Source organism: Chinchilla lanigera, unplaced genomic scaffold (genome assembly GCF_000276665.1).
Source record: "Chinchilla lanigera isolate Chin_1 unplaced genomic scaffold, ChiLan1.0 scaffold00019, whole genome shotgun sequence".
NCBI lineage: Eukaryota > Metazoa > Chordata > Mammalia > Rodentia > Chinchillidae > Chinchilla > Chinchilla lanigera.
Genome location: NW_004955420.1, coordinates 6743956 through 6758314, shown reverse-complemented (window position 1 = coordinate 6758314; position 14359 = coordinate 6743956).

Here is a 14359-nt window from a genome sequence, read left to right as displayed (position 1 = left end):
AATTCTAGAGTCAATATGTTAGTTAGTATATAAAGTCTTATTCAATTAGTTTACTGAAATCTGGATTCAGTAGTGGTTTTCCATAAATGAAGATGTAAAAATGTTTAATATTATGTAGCAAGAGAAATACACAGATTTGGGATTAAAAAAGAATGTTGGTGAACAGTTATAACTGGAAGCCATTTACATAAATATACATACACATACTTGCACGTGTACACACACACACACACACACAATTATGGCAGCCAAAAGAGCAAAGGAGAAATTCTTTTCACGACACCATTGAAAAACACATTGGTGAGTAGAAAGCCAATGTCTCTGAAAAGGGCTATTTTCTCTAGGCAAGGAAGGCTGCCTGGAGATGGGCACTCTGATGTGCAGATTACAGGTTGACAAAGGATGAGTAGCCATTCCTAGCTTCAAGAGAAAAGCAGGACATGACTATGGTGATATGCAGAAAGACCAGCGCAATGATCAAGTGATTCATCTTTGACAGTGCTCTCATGGGATTGCCAGATGAATATAAGATCAACCTACTGTTATTGGGTGGGGTCTGAGCAAGTTTCCTAAAGAGGAGAGGGGGACATCCACTTACCTCACCCCTCAGGTAGACTGTCATACATTGTAGGTTTGCCAACTTCTATCAGAGAAAAAGAATTTTCGAGATGTGTCAGCGAGAGGCACAAGGAGGTTTATGAGGCAGAATTTCGATAGTGCACACTCAGAGAGAATAGAGGTCAGGCCTTCAAGACAGAGGTACTTCATGGTCAGGGGCTGAGGATTTTATGTGGCCTCAGGGGTGTTCTTCAGATGGGTGATTCAGGACGTGTATGCCCACTGCCTCTCAGGTTACCCATCTGGGGGGCTGTGTTAGAATGCGAACCATTTACATGTGTTTGAAGCTAAAATACATTTCCTATTTCCTGTAGGAGGAAGCATAATTTATAAGTGAAAAGCACAGGCCCAGGATTATGACACCTTTAAGACCCTCAGGAATCTTTTTTAGAGTGAGTTTCCTGGGAGGAAAAAAGTAACTTGGGTAAATTATGTGTCCTGAAGCTGCAGTATTTTTAAAGTACAATTTTAAAATTATGATTTTTCCCTTCCTATTTTCTGTCTTCATTTCTTCTATCCTACTTCATTACGATTTTTTTTTTGTTATTGAAAGAATCAACAAAATAATAATCTCTAGATCTCAAGAACAAAGACATGAGATCTGACACAATAGCCAAAATCTAACAGCAAACTCCAAGGCCTGACTCAGTCCACAGACCACAAAGCTCATCAGTGAAGTAGGAGATCCAGAAAGCCCTTGAGGGAGAACCTGGCAGTGACCTTGCAAGTGAGTGCTGTGTAAATCCTTCCCTGGCCTTCCCCAACGAGATATGCAGCCATTTAGCAAGGGTGGCTTTACACTGGGGGCACAAGGACAACGCTGTTTTGGGGTTACTGAACATTGCCTCTGAGGTACAGTTTATCCTTGGGAAGCTAGAAGGTTACTATGGCTCACTAGCTACCATGGGAGCTAACGGAAGCCAAGCGATGAGTGAGTTTTGAAGATTTAGTTTTAGAGTGAGCCCAGCGCTCCCAGAAAACCACTTTGTTGATATTTTCTCCATTTTCAAAACAGAGTTTGAATAGATATACTCAAAAACTGTCCAAATCACCACATCAGACAGTGGACCTCAGATTAAAAGTTATTATGGTAGAAATGGCTAGATGTAAGCCCCTGGAGCTATCCTCCTTACCAAATGTTTAATCAAAATCAGTACCATACCTGGGGTAATCACAGACACTAGTGCCACATTAAATACTTAAAAGATGCGTAGCTGGTGATTCCTATCATGTTATTGTCTAGTTTATCTGCCTGGCCTTTCCAGATGAGGGATAGGTCTTGTGGCAATGCATTATTTTAAGTTTAATCAGATTGCCATATTGTGCATACATCAAACATCACATCACAAGGATATTGTCATTTAACAGAATATAAATCCAGCATTGGGAGATAGCTATTGATTTGATTCCTTCTCGCAGGGTACAGTTTGTTTTTCACCTGGCAGGGACAGAGGAACACTTCACTGGCTTCCCTGCTGAAGAACAACATGCACTCTGCCTCTGCCATAATTTAATCCCCAGAGCAGCACGGTGGTTTATAAACTGATATTATACTAACACACCACTACACAGGAAGAGTACGTACCCTAGTACCTTCACAACACACACACATACTAAACCGTAGGAGGCATGAAAAATAGTCATGTCACTTCGGTGAAATTTCTGGGAGGCCAGTGGTTTCCACTTCTCCAGATGTCTCCTCTAACATGAAAGAATAATGTTGCACCATGGATTGATTCTTTGTCACCAAGAGAAGGAAACAATGCTTGCTCAATTTTTAGTATTTTGGAGAGAGCATACGTGACTTTTGACCATGCTTCTCCAAATAGTTGAACAAGTCACCCAAAAGTCTTCCAGTTCTGATGTGGCATAAAGCAAAAGAGGACAGCCTAACAGATCCAGGCCATGGTGTGTACCCTCAAGTTTTAAAGAACCATACCCTTTTCAGTAAGTGATCATAACAGTCTCTTTTTGAGAAACCCTAGGCTTAAAATTGGATCCTGGTAGAGACTGAATGTGTGTTATACCATGTGACTATGGAAATTAAGTTCCCACAGACCACAAGGTCTGTAAGTTACTGAGGTAGACAGTTTGATATTCTTGCAACATACCGTCACCCTTTGAAATTACTTATATACGAACAGGCTTAAAGTAGGTCCTGAAAACACAGGTCGTAAGAGCAGGTGGCATTCATTCCTGCTTTGCCGTCGCTGCTCTCTAGCTTCATCTCTAGCTTTGTTAAGAAGCTATGACCTGCTAATTGAGAAGAAAAATATCTCAGCTTAACTGACTGTTGGCTCCTCTGTCCATGCAATACTAAGCAACATCCCAAAGGACCCCTGTATTATAGAAGTTTCCTTCTGTATCTATATTTGACAGTATTATTATTTTTTTAATGCCACTCCACTTGCAGAGGTAGGCTGCTGCAGCATGAAAACCCTACTCAGAGATGACCTGAGGGTCAGTGTAGGAAAAATAAATACCCCTAACAGGCAGATCTTTATATAGTACGTCTCCTGATACAGGTATCTACATTAATTTATGGGCAATAGTCAACAATTTTAGCAAGCCAAGAACTTCAGAGGTAAAAGATTGCAAGATTGGTGATAATGAGGATTGGGGCAAAAATTTCCCAGCCTACATGTAAAATTTGACAATATTTGCACCCCATGTGAATAATCAAAAAGACTGACACTGTGGACAGCTTTTAATAGAAGACCAGACAAGATGATCAGCTTGAGGACTTACCTATTTTCACAGTCACTCCAGTAATTGTGGAGTGGTCTCATTAAAAAAGCAGCCATCATTCCAGAAAGGGTTTGTGCTTGGACTTAGCTTTCCTCTTTCTGCTGGGTACACAATTTAAAGGCAGCAGTGTGTAAACACGAATCCTGTCATATGTCCCATATCACAAAAGGAATAGCTAGCCACCTGATGGCAGGTTAATTATACAGGGCCTCTTCCAACCTGGAGAGACTTGGAATCTGTTCTCTCTGAAACTGACACATTCTTGACACGGATTTGTTACCTAGTCTACCAAGTTTCTGCCAGGAACACCATCTGTGGACTTACCAAATGTCACTGTAACTCATATAACACTGCTCTGACCATGAATATTAGTTTCTAACAAAATGATTAGAATATTGGATTGATACATTAAGGATGCTCTAAGATTTCTAACCAGAAGCAGCTGCTTTGGTGCCTCTGGGGAGAGATTTCTCAAAGTTGGGAAGTTTACCTACAGCATACAGTATATGGTATAAAACAGCAAGCAATACATGGCAGTTCTTTTTTCCTTCCACAGCTAGAACACATAAGTTTAGGAGGCAAGAAGAGAAAATGAGTAGTATTGCTCAGTATTTCCTCAATGGCTCACTAGTAATAATTTTATCGGAGGCCATGGGTTTTGCTTAGTGGAAAAGTACCTTGCCCAACATGCACATGCATGAGGCCCTAGTTTCAAGCCCTGGCACCTCACTGAATTTTTTCCTTCAAACCCTCTGAAATAGCATGTGAACACAGAAGATCTTTTATAATACTAGCTTTTTTTTTTTTTTTTTTTAATTTTGGTACCAGGAATTGAACTCTTGGCCTTGCACTTGCCAGGCAGGTGCTGTGCCACTACATCCCCAGCCCAACACCAGCATTTCTAGAGCATGCTTCTTGGTATCACCATGTTCACCCATGGATGCTGTGGTAGACCAGAGCTCCTTCATACAGCCAGAACTGCTGGAGATTCCAGTTCGAGTTACGCCACACTAACAAATGCCCAATGACTGAATCAATACTGATTTGAAAATGAAAATAATATGGAAGGGTTAGTTGATGAAGAAAGTTATAAGCATCTACCAGAGACATTTGCAGAAAACACAGTTGATTTTCTGTTTTGCCCTTACTTACTTAATATGCCTAATGGGATTTATCTTATAACTTGATCTATGTATCATAAAATGTCAGGAAAAAATTGGAGAAACAGAATCATCACTGCACATATCAGACCTAGAAACAATTTTTAGCAAATAAGATTCTTAGAATCTCCTTGCTTGGGGAGAGGGTGAATTCTTTTTGGTGGTGGTGGTGGTGGGGTAAAGTAGGAGGTCACCTTGTTAGATGGGAGCACAGTTTTTGGTGCTATTTTTAACTCTGGAAAACGGATGTATGTCCACACAAGGAGTAGACTAACAGACATCTCTTTTGTGACTGCCCAAAATATTTTAAAGATTCATCTTGTTTTTGGTTACTTTATCTTATTTTGTTCAGTTAGAATTCCAAAAATGACACTTTTACAGATCTTTTTAAAAATAGTGCAAGCAACAACAAAATTAGTTTTTGCTTGTAGGAAATGGCGTCTGCAGAGGGAATTCATCTTTTGATGATATGACTGGCATCAGAGACAGGAGTAGTGACAGTAGCTTCCCTTTAGCTCAATGTTGAAACTCAGTTTTGGAGTCAGTGGCAATGACTCTGTCAGCCTGCTCCTCAGGACAGATCTGTGGAGGGGTTCTGCAGTCAGCAGTGGTGACAAATGACAGCTCCCTCATTAGCCCAGTTCTGTGGTGTGCCTCAGGGTATTGTTCCTGGAAGCTTAATCTGTTTCTTCATCTCTCTCAATGAGCCTGTGTGTTATGACTTATACTTTATCATTTGAACTAAATCATATTTGAAAGTGAAAGGAATTCTATTAATAACTTCAAGGGTAAGCCAAGACCATACTGAAAAATAGAGTGGATAGAAATCCTGATAATGTGATTTACTCAGTATCTAAAACTGCTTAAATTAGAATACAATTAGCTGGACAAGGTGGCACAGATTGTAATCCCAGCACTTGGGAGGCTGAAGCAGGAGAATCATAGTGAGTTCAAGGCCAGACTGGGCTACATAGCAAGACTCTATGTCAAAAAAAAGAACAGAATTCACTTGTTTTTAATTAAGGACCCTAACCAAAATGCCACAGAATTTTTAGGATTATAAAATTATTTGGTCATCTAAATGCACTCTGGCTACTATATTGTACCTACTGCATAGGAGAACATATTCTATTCTCTCTCTATATATAACAGCAAGTATAGATGAGTTCAAATTTATAGAATCTATTATATCAATATTAATGGACTAAATATAGCCATATACTTATTGCCTAATGAATACGTTGACCTTAAGCTAGGAAATGAAAATAAAATGTCATTATAGGGTTTTTGTAAACAGTGATTCACTGACATATAGGGGAGTTGAGGTTTATTAAATAAAATATTACTAGAAAAAATATACTGCAAGAAATTTATGTTGGTGTCTACTAAATTAATCTAGTTTCTGTGTTATAAATATGTTGTTATTCTGTGCTACAGATATATAGCCATGTGTGTGTTCTATGCTATAAATATAAGTATTCATTCTATAGTAAAAAAATAATAAAGTATTAGTCTCATTCATCATTCCAGTGTCGACAACATTAACTGGCACATATTCATTCAACAATTCATACAGGCACTCTGCCAGTAATCTGAAAATACAATGAGTAAAAGAGACATGATCCTTGGGATATGATTATGAATTTGACTGTCTCAGAAAAAATGCATTAATCGAACTACAATACAGACGCGTATAACTACACATTATGATGAGTGCCGTGGAGAAAAGGCTATGACACTCCGAGGCCTAGGTCACGCGAGGAGGGAAGGAAGGTCTTTTGCAGAAGTGGTGTTGGAACTGAGACTAAAAATGACTAAGCAGTAACTAAATGCGGCAGCGTATGGAAGAGGCTGCTCTAGACACAGAGAAGAACATGTAAAGGGATGTGAAGCAAAACTGGGCACGGATTTCAGCACATGGTTCGGAAGGGAAACCAGGCCAATGGAGCCAAGAGGAAGGGAAAGTGGACCCAAGGGCAGCTGCCACCACAGCCTGGCTCCGCGGGTGGAACAGGAAGGAGCCTGTGCCCAGATCCTCTCCTCAGTTCTGGGGCACTGGCTGATCAGTAACAACATAAAAACACAATACCAAAAGCAGAAAGTTAGGTTCTGCGATAGTACCTAGTGTGACAATTCCACCAAAATAGTAAAAAGCAGGGAGACGTAAGAAACTCAAGCCAAAGTCTTCGCAGAAAAGGAAAATTAGGAGTCCAGATGCCAAAATGGCAAAACCAAAGACAAAGATGAGGTTTGGATCAAGATGTCAGACTGAACGTATCTACCGATCTTTACCTTCCAAGCCCCTTTAGCCTGCAATTTTTAAAAGCTTTTCCTTTTAAAGAGTAACTGTGGTGAAAACAAAAAGAAACATATCACCATCTGACCAGAAATTTAAAGAAGAAACGAAGTAACACAAAATTGAAGGAAAATACTCAACATACAAAAACCAAACAAGGCACCTAGCCTAAAACACAAGAGAAGAAAAAACAAGACTATTCTAATGAACTTGTATTTTATAAGCAAAAATTGTTCAAACTGAAAAATTACTATTGAAAGGGGATTTATTTTCACTGTATTCCTGTACATATAAATGTTGCACAATATTCATGTGTTACACTGGGCATAGCTTCAGGAAGCCTGGGGCTGGGGGAAGGTTAGTACACCTGGAAAAACAGCCCCAGGCAAGTGATCTCCAATTCACCTCTTCTTACAACAAGGATTCAAGAATGTGCTGGGGTGGGCATGAGTTAGTCTGCAGCTGGTGGACATTAGAGACATAACCAAAGCCTCCACAACAGTTGAAACTGATTAGGAGGTGGAAAACCTCTGGAAAGAGGGTAAAAAGAACTCTTAAAGACCATGAAGCATTCCTTCTATGCACAGGTAGTGACACTAGTGTCAGGACACCTCATGGGAGACGACAGCCAGATAAGTGTTCCTTTTGACCTGGAGACTGGTGGTGTGCCTTCTGCCCCATATCACTGTCTAGATGTAGCGATTTATACCTTTGTCTACTTCCACTCAAGGTATTTGTGTTATTTACCTGAAACTTTGCTGTCTTTCAACAATACAGTCATCTTCATGAAAACTGTATAATTATCTATTTTTAAAAATAAGTAAATAAATAGAAACTATCTAGGAAGAACTCTTAGGGGAAAAGCCAGATTACAGACCACCAAGTCTCAAGTATCCAGCACAATTGCTTTTTCCTCAGCATTGGATCTGATGGTATTGCTTTGGTTGAGCACCTAATACAATACTTACTTTACATTTAGAAGCTATTCTGTTGGGACAGATCCATGTCTTTAATTGTTTCTATCATACTAACTAGGGTGAACGCTTTTACTAGAAGAAACACATGGGACCCAATATGACTGACAGAACAGTAGATTTACATCTCCCAACCAAGATTTGCTCATTTTAGGACAAAATTCATAGAACAGTATGACAGGTAAAATCATCTATGATATTTGAACAGTTGCTGTTCCTTATTTTTACCCTATCAGTGAATTTTGGACAATTAAATATAATAGCATTCCACCATAAAAGTAAAAGTCATTCCAGATGTAATTCTAAGCCTATAGGCAACCACAACAACAAAATAAAGTAGCTTTGATTCAAAGCACTGGAGACTGACTCACTAACCTGCTCTTTGGATAAGCTAGGTGAGTCAGTTTTCCTTGTCCTCTGCAGCTTGCAAAGGGGACTCACTACTGCTCCACCCCGCAGAAGTGAACGATCTCCCCAGAATATGAATGTGACGAGCCCTGGAGTTGGGGAGAGAAGAGCACCAAAGTAACTGCACACTTCCACAGCGACAGGACAGAAAGAGAACAAAAGTGGAGAGGGGACAGGATAAAACTGATCCTTGACTCCAGAAGAAAAACTCCAGATAGTATTTTCTCAGATGAGCTTTATGACACAGGAGGATCTAACCGGAACCAGAGAAGCCAGGAAGAACACCAGATAATTTAAAATATCAAAGATAATGGGGAACCCTGCCTTCACATCCAAGATTGTGCAGTTCACAGACCTCACCTAGACACACGTACTGCAGTCCTCAAAGAACACTGAGAATCACTAAGCCTTTGGGAACAAATAGTAAAATTAACCTAAGGAAAATTACTAGGCAAACAAGAAATCTTCTAAGTCAAAAATATGTCCCTAGGAATGTGAAGCGTATCTATTATGTATAACTACTGTAATAATTTTATTTTACCTTACCATTGTGTTGGTTGGGGAATTAGGCATGTCTCTGTTGGGTGGTTTTTTTCTATTCTTTATGTCATTGAGGTCACTGGATTTTACACTGCTGACTAACAAGCTGGCCTAGAGGGCCCAAAACAGATTTCCTCACACACTTGGCACCTTGATGGCAATGACTGACAGAAGGAATTTATCTGAAACTGTCAACCAGCATGCCTACAGGCTGTTTTCAGGGTAGCAATCTCAGGGTAATCAATTTTTTTTTGAGACCCCTTTCTCACTACATAGCCCAGGCTGGCCTTGACCTTGCAGTGATCTTCCTGCCTCAGCCTCGTTAGTGCTGGGATTACAGGCATGCACCACCACATCCAGCTTGTTGGACTTTTCTTTTTTTCCTCCAAGTTTCTTCTATAATAGCTGGCTGCCCCAGTGCAAAGACTACAAAAGTTAAAGACTCTAAGAATCTTAGAATCATCCCACATTCTACTGGTCAAGCAAAACAAAGCCCACACCAGATTCAAAGGACAGGAATTAGAGTCTACTTCTTAATGTGAGGAATAGCAAAGAATTTGTGACCATCTTGAATGTTCCAGAGATAGACAGTTTCCACTTCTAACCATGATAGAATAACTAGTATTAGGAAAAAAAACCTCCTACAGTGAACAACCAGATAGGAGGAAAGATGTATGTACATTGATATAAACAACTATTTTCAGACATTGGGAAAATGCAGTGGAAGATTACAGTCTGTAAGCAAAGGGAAACAAATGAGGTGATCCCAACAATCACCTGGTGCTCTGCCTAGAGGCACTTCCCAAAAGTCACTTTGGAAAGGTAGAACCTAAACAGAGCAAATGGTGTTGATGAGTTGAGGAGACAGAGACTGAACTTTGGGGAGATTGAGGTGACTGAAAATTACAGATAGAAGGAAATGATACAGAGAAAGAGTCCAGAAATATGTATATGGGCTCTTTGGAATATAAGCTTGGTACAGAGCTCTATGGGGAGGAAGCCACCATATTGGGTAAGAATCCACCATGTTGGGTAAATAAAAGTTGCATAGGAAGGGACTGGTAGGATGAACAAATATAGAAGCAAGTACAGAAAAGAAAGATGAAGGCAATTTTTTGTCTGCCAGGAGAGTAAGTCTATTTATTTATGCATACATGCTGTGGTGGGGATTGAACTGAAAGGTTTTGCTATTGTTTATGTTGTTTGTTTGTTCGTTTGAGACGGGGTCTTGCTAGGTAGTCCAAGCTGGTCTCCAACTCATGGACTCAAGGGATTCACCTGCTTTGGTCTCTTTCCTGAGTGCTAGGACTCAGCACTGGTGCTCAGGTGTGTACCACCACACCTCACTCAGTAAAGCTACTGTAGGCAAGCCTCAAGTAGACCAAGCTGATGTACAGGCAAATACATAGTCAACTGGGAAAGAAGTGTCAACATTCTTGAAAGGAAACAAAATGAAAGGAAAACAAAACTGTTTGTTTGGAGGCATAATCACAATGTTCAACATAAATAAAAATGCTCTAAACATTTCTTGTGAGAAGCAAGAAAATTTCAACCATAAAACAGCCTATAGAGGGGTTGACAATATAGCTGAGTCAGAGTGCTTCCTTAGTGTGTGCAAGGTCTGGAGTTCCATCCCCAGCACTTGAGAAAAAAAGTCTACAGAAAGAAACCTAGAAATGACAGAGATGGTAGGCAGTAATTTAAGATGCATATGACTATTTCAGGACATAAAGGAAAATCTGAAAATAATGAAGAGAGAAATGGAGTACAAACTTCTAGAGCTAAAATGTGTATTATCTAAAGTGAAAATTTCAGAAGAAATTCTTAAAAGGTAAGAAACTTCAGAAACCACCAGCTACTCACAAATTCAATACACTTCTGAGAGAAAGTAAAGAAAACCTTAAATATATGAAGAAATACAGTATGTTGTTGGGTCAGAGAACCCAGTGTTGCTATAATATAAATTCTCTCCAAGTTGGATTTATTGATTCAGTGAAACTTCAATCATATATACCAGCAGGCTATTTTTCCCTTAGAAATTGATGACCTGGTTGTGAAATTTATGATGAATTGCAAAAGTCTAAATGAGCAAAGTGAATTTGGAAAGAACAAAGTGAAAGAACAAATGCTACCTGATTTCAAGGCTTATTATAAAACTATAGTAATAAAACATTTTCATGGTATAAAGGTAGACAAATAGATCACTGGAGCAGAACAGATAGTTCAGAAATAGATCTATACAGCCCCAGGCAAATTACTTTTTATACAGGTACAGACACTTCAATGTAGAAAGGATAATTTGTCCAATAAACTATATGAAAACAAGTGGATATCTATGAAATCTGATAAAAATTAAGGTGACTACTTAAATTAAAAAAATATTACAGTGAGAAATACCTTGCTGTTAAAGTCTCTTGACTTCAAACACACTTATCCCATAATTTTTGCCACTTTCTGAAGCAGTTCTGGAGGTCCTCTTTCATGACTGTCTTTAGCTGTGGCTCTTGGCTGCCTGTACACTCTGAATCGACCCAACACATTTACCGCTCATGATCAGTTTGACTTTGGAGAAGAGCCAGACATCACACGGCGCCAAATCAGGTAAATAATGTGGATGAGGACGCACCAAAAAATAATTTGTATTGTTGTTTTATTGAGACACCATCTCACTGTGTAATTCAGGCTGGTCTTGAACTCTCTATATAGCCCAGGCTGGCCTTGGATTTGTGGCAATTCTTCTGCCTCAGCGTTCCAAGTGCTGTGAATACAGAACACACAACAATACTTCTATGAGCCTGCCTTCTTTTTGGATGGCACTCAGGAATGGCATTGACAGTATGTTAGTCACACCTCATAAAGACATTGACAAAAGTTTTTCACAACTGCTTCAAAAAGTGGCAAGAGCAGTGGGATAAGTGTGTTGAAGTGGGAGAACATTTTGTGGAAGATTAATGGCAATGTCTTTTACTGTAATAAAATTTTTAAACTTAATCATTCCTAATACATTTTTTATCACTCCATGTACAAACTAACTTTAATTCATACTTCCACTATATATAAAGGCTAACTCTAAATGCATTATAAACATCAATGTAAAACCTAAAAGCATAAAACTTCTATTAGAAACAATATTTGAAACTGAATTAACAGATATTATTTAGAAATAACATCAAAAGTATAATCTATATGATTAAAAATTGGTAAATAGGATTTCCTCAAAGTACAACACTTTGTTCTTTAAAAGACATTTTCAATGAAAAGACACACTGCAGGTGGGGAGAAATAATTGCAAGTCAAATATCTGAAAAAAGTCTCAAATCTAGAGTATAGAGCCATTGAACTTTAACATGTACAAGTACCTCAGTCAAAAGTTGACCAAAAGATTTGAACAGATTCTTCATCAAAGAAAATATATGGGTGAAAAATCAGCACATTAAAAGAAGCTCGATATTGTAGTCACTAGGGGAATGCAGATTAAAAATATAATGATACAAACCTATTAAGGTGGTTAAAATTAATAGGAGTAACCATACCTAGTGCTGGTGAGGATTGGACAAATCAGAGCTCAAAGACATTGAGGATGGAATGTGATATAACACAATCACTTTGGAAAATAGCCTGCAAGTTTGTTAAAGGTTAAATATAGTCCTGTCATATGAGCCCAGGATCCTACTCATTAGCACTTGTTCATGAGAAACGGGAGCATGTGTATAAAGGACTTGTACACAAACCTTCATGACAGCTCTACTTCTATTATTGGTAATAGCCAAATTTGGAAACAACTCAATGCACCATACCATGAAATACTTCCCAGCAAGAAAAAGTAATGAGCTTTTGATGTATGCAAAAGCATGGATAAATCTCAAAATATTTTTCCAAGTAAAGACACTTAAATCAGATGAGTAAATTCTGTACAATTCTATTTTTATAAAATTCTGAACAAAATCTAAGCTGCTCTTTACAGAAAACAATGCAGTAGTTCATGTGAACTCGGAACAGTAAGAGGAAGGGATTTTAAAAGTACACAAGGAGTTGGCATGGTGTGCATTGCTGTATGCCCCGCTACTCAGTAGTCTAAGGCAGGAGCACTGTAAGTCCAAAGACAGCCTGGGCAACTTAGCAAGACCCTGTCTCAAAATGAAAAGGACAGGAGATGTACCTCAGTGGTACAGTATTTGCCTAGCATATGAGGCCCTGAGTTTAATTCCCAGGATAGGAAGGAAGGAAAGGGAGGAATGGAGGGAAGAGGAAGAGGAGGGAAGAAGGGGAAGGGAACAGAATGGAATGAGTGGGGAGGGAGAAAGGAGGGAAGAGGGATGAAGGAATGGAGGAAGGAAAGAAGAAAGGAAGGAAGAAAAAGAAAAGTTAGAAGGAAAGAGAGAGAGAAAAACAAAGAAGAAAGAAAGAAAGAAAAGAAAGGAGAAAAGATATCACATGAGGACTCTTTTGTGAGTGACAGACATATTAAATTTCTTATTTGGGACAATGGTCTTATGGATATATACATACTGTATTTCAGAGCTTAAATGTGTGCAGTTTATTGAACATTAATTTTACCACTAAGAGAACTGTTACAAAATTAATTAAAATATTAGCCAAAAATGTTTCCAGATTTGATGAAAAACTATAAACACTTATATACAAAAAGTTCAATTAATCCTAATCAAATTAACATTAGTATACTTCACAGATCTAGAGAAAACATTCCTAAAATTCATGTGGAACCAGAAGAGACCCAGAATAGCAAAAGCAATCCTGGAAAACAAAGGCAAGAGGCATCACAATCCCTGAGTTCAAATTATACTACAGAGCTGCTGTGATAAAATCAGCATGGTACTGGCAAAAAAACACACAAAAAACCCAGACCTGAGGATCAATGGAACAGACTACAAGATGCAGCCAAAATCACAAAGACACCTTATCTTTGACAAAGGGACCAAACATGTTCACTGGAAGAAGGATAGCCTCTTTCATAAGTGTGCTGGAAAAACTGGCTCTCCACATGCCCACGACTAAAACTAGACCCATATCTATCACCATGCACTAAAGTCAAAATGGATCAAAGATCTAAATATCAAAACAGAAACACTAAATCTACTGGAAGAGAAAGTAGGTAGAAATCTTGCAGACATAGGGGTAGGCAGAAAATTCATGAACAAAAACCAAACTGCACAGAAAATACTTCAAAGAATCAACAACTTGGATCTCATCTTATTGAAAAGTTTTTGTACATCAAAAGAACTCACCAACAGAGTAAAAAGAAAACCCACAAATCGGGAAAAAATTTCATCCAACTCTCTGACAAAGGACTTCTATCTAGAATAAAGAATTTTTAAAAAAAATCAGGCCCCCAAAATTCAGAGACTCAATCCAAAAATGAGCATCTGAGATGAATACACACTTCTCAGATGAAGAAACACAAATGGCAAATAAATATATGAGAAAATGTTCAACATAATTAGTCATTTGAGAAATGCAAATTGAAACAACACTGAGATTCCATCTCACCCCAGAAAGAATGGCTACTACACCATCAAGAAATCAACCAATAACAAATACTGGTGGGGTTGTGGGGAAAAAGGAACTCTTCTCCATTGTTGGTGGGAGTGTAGACT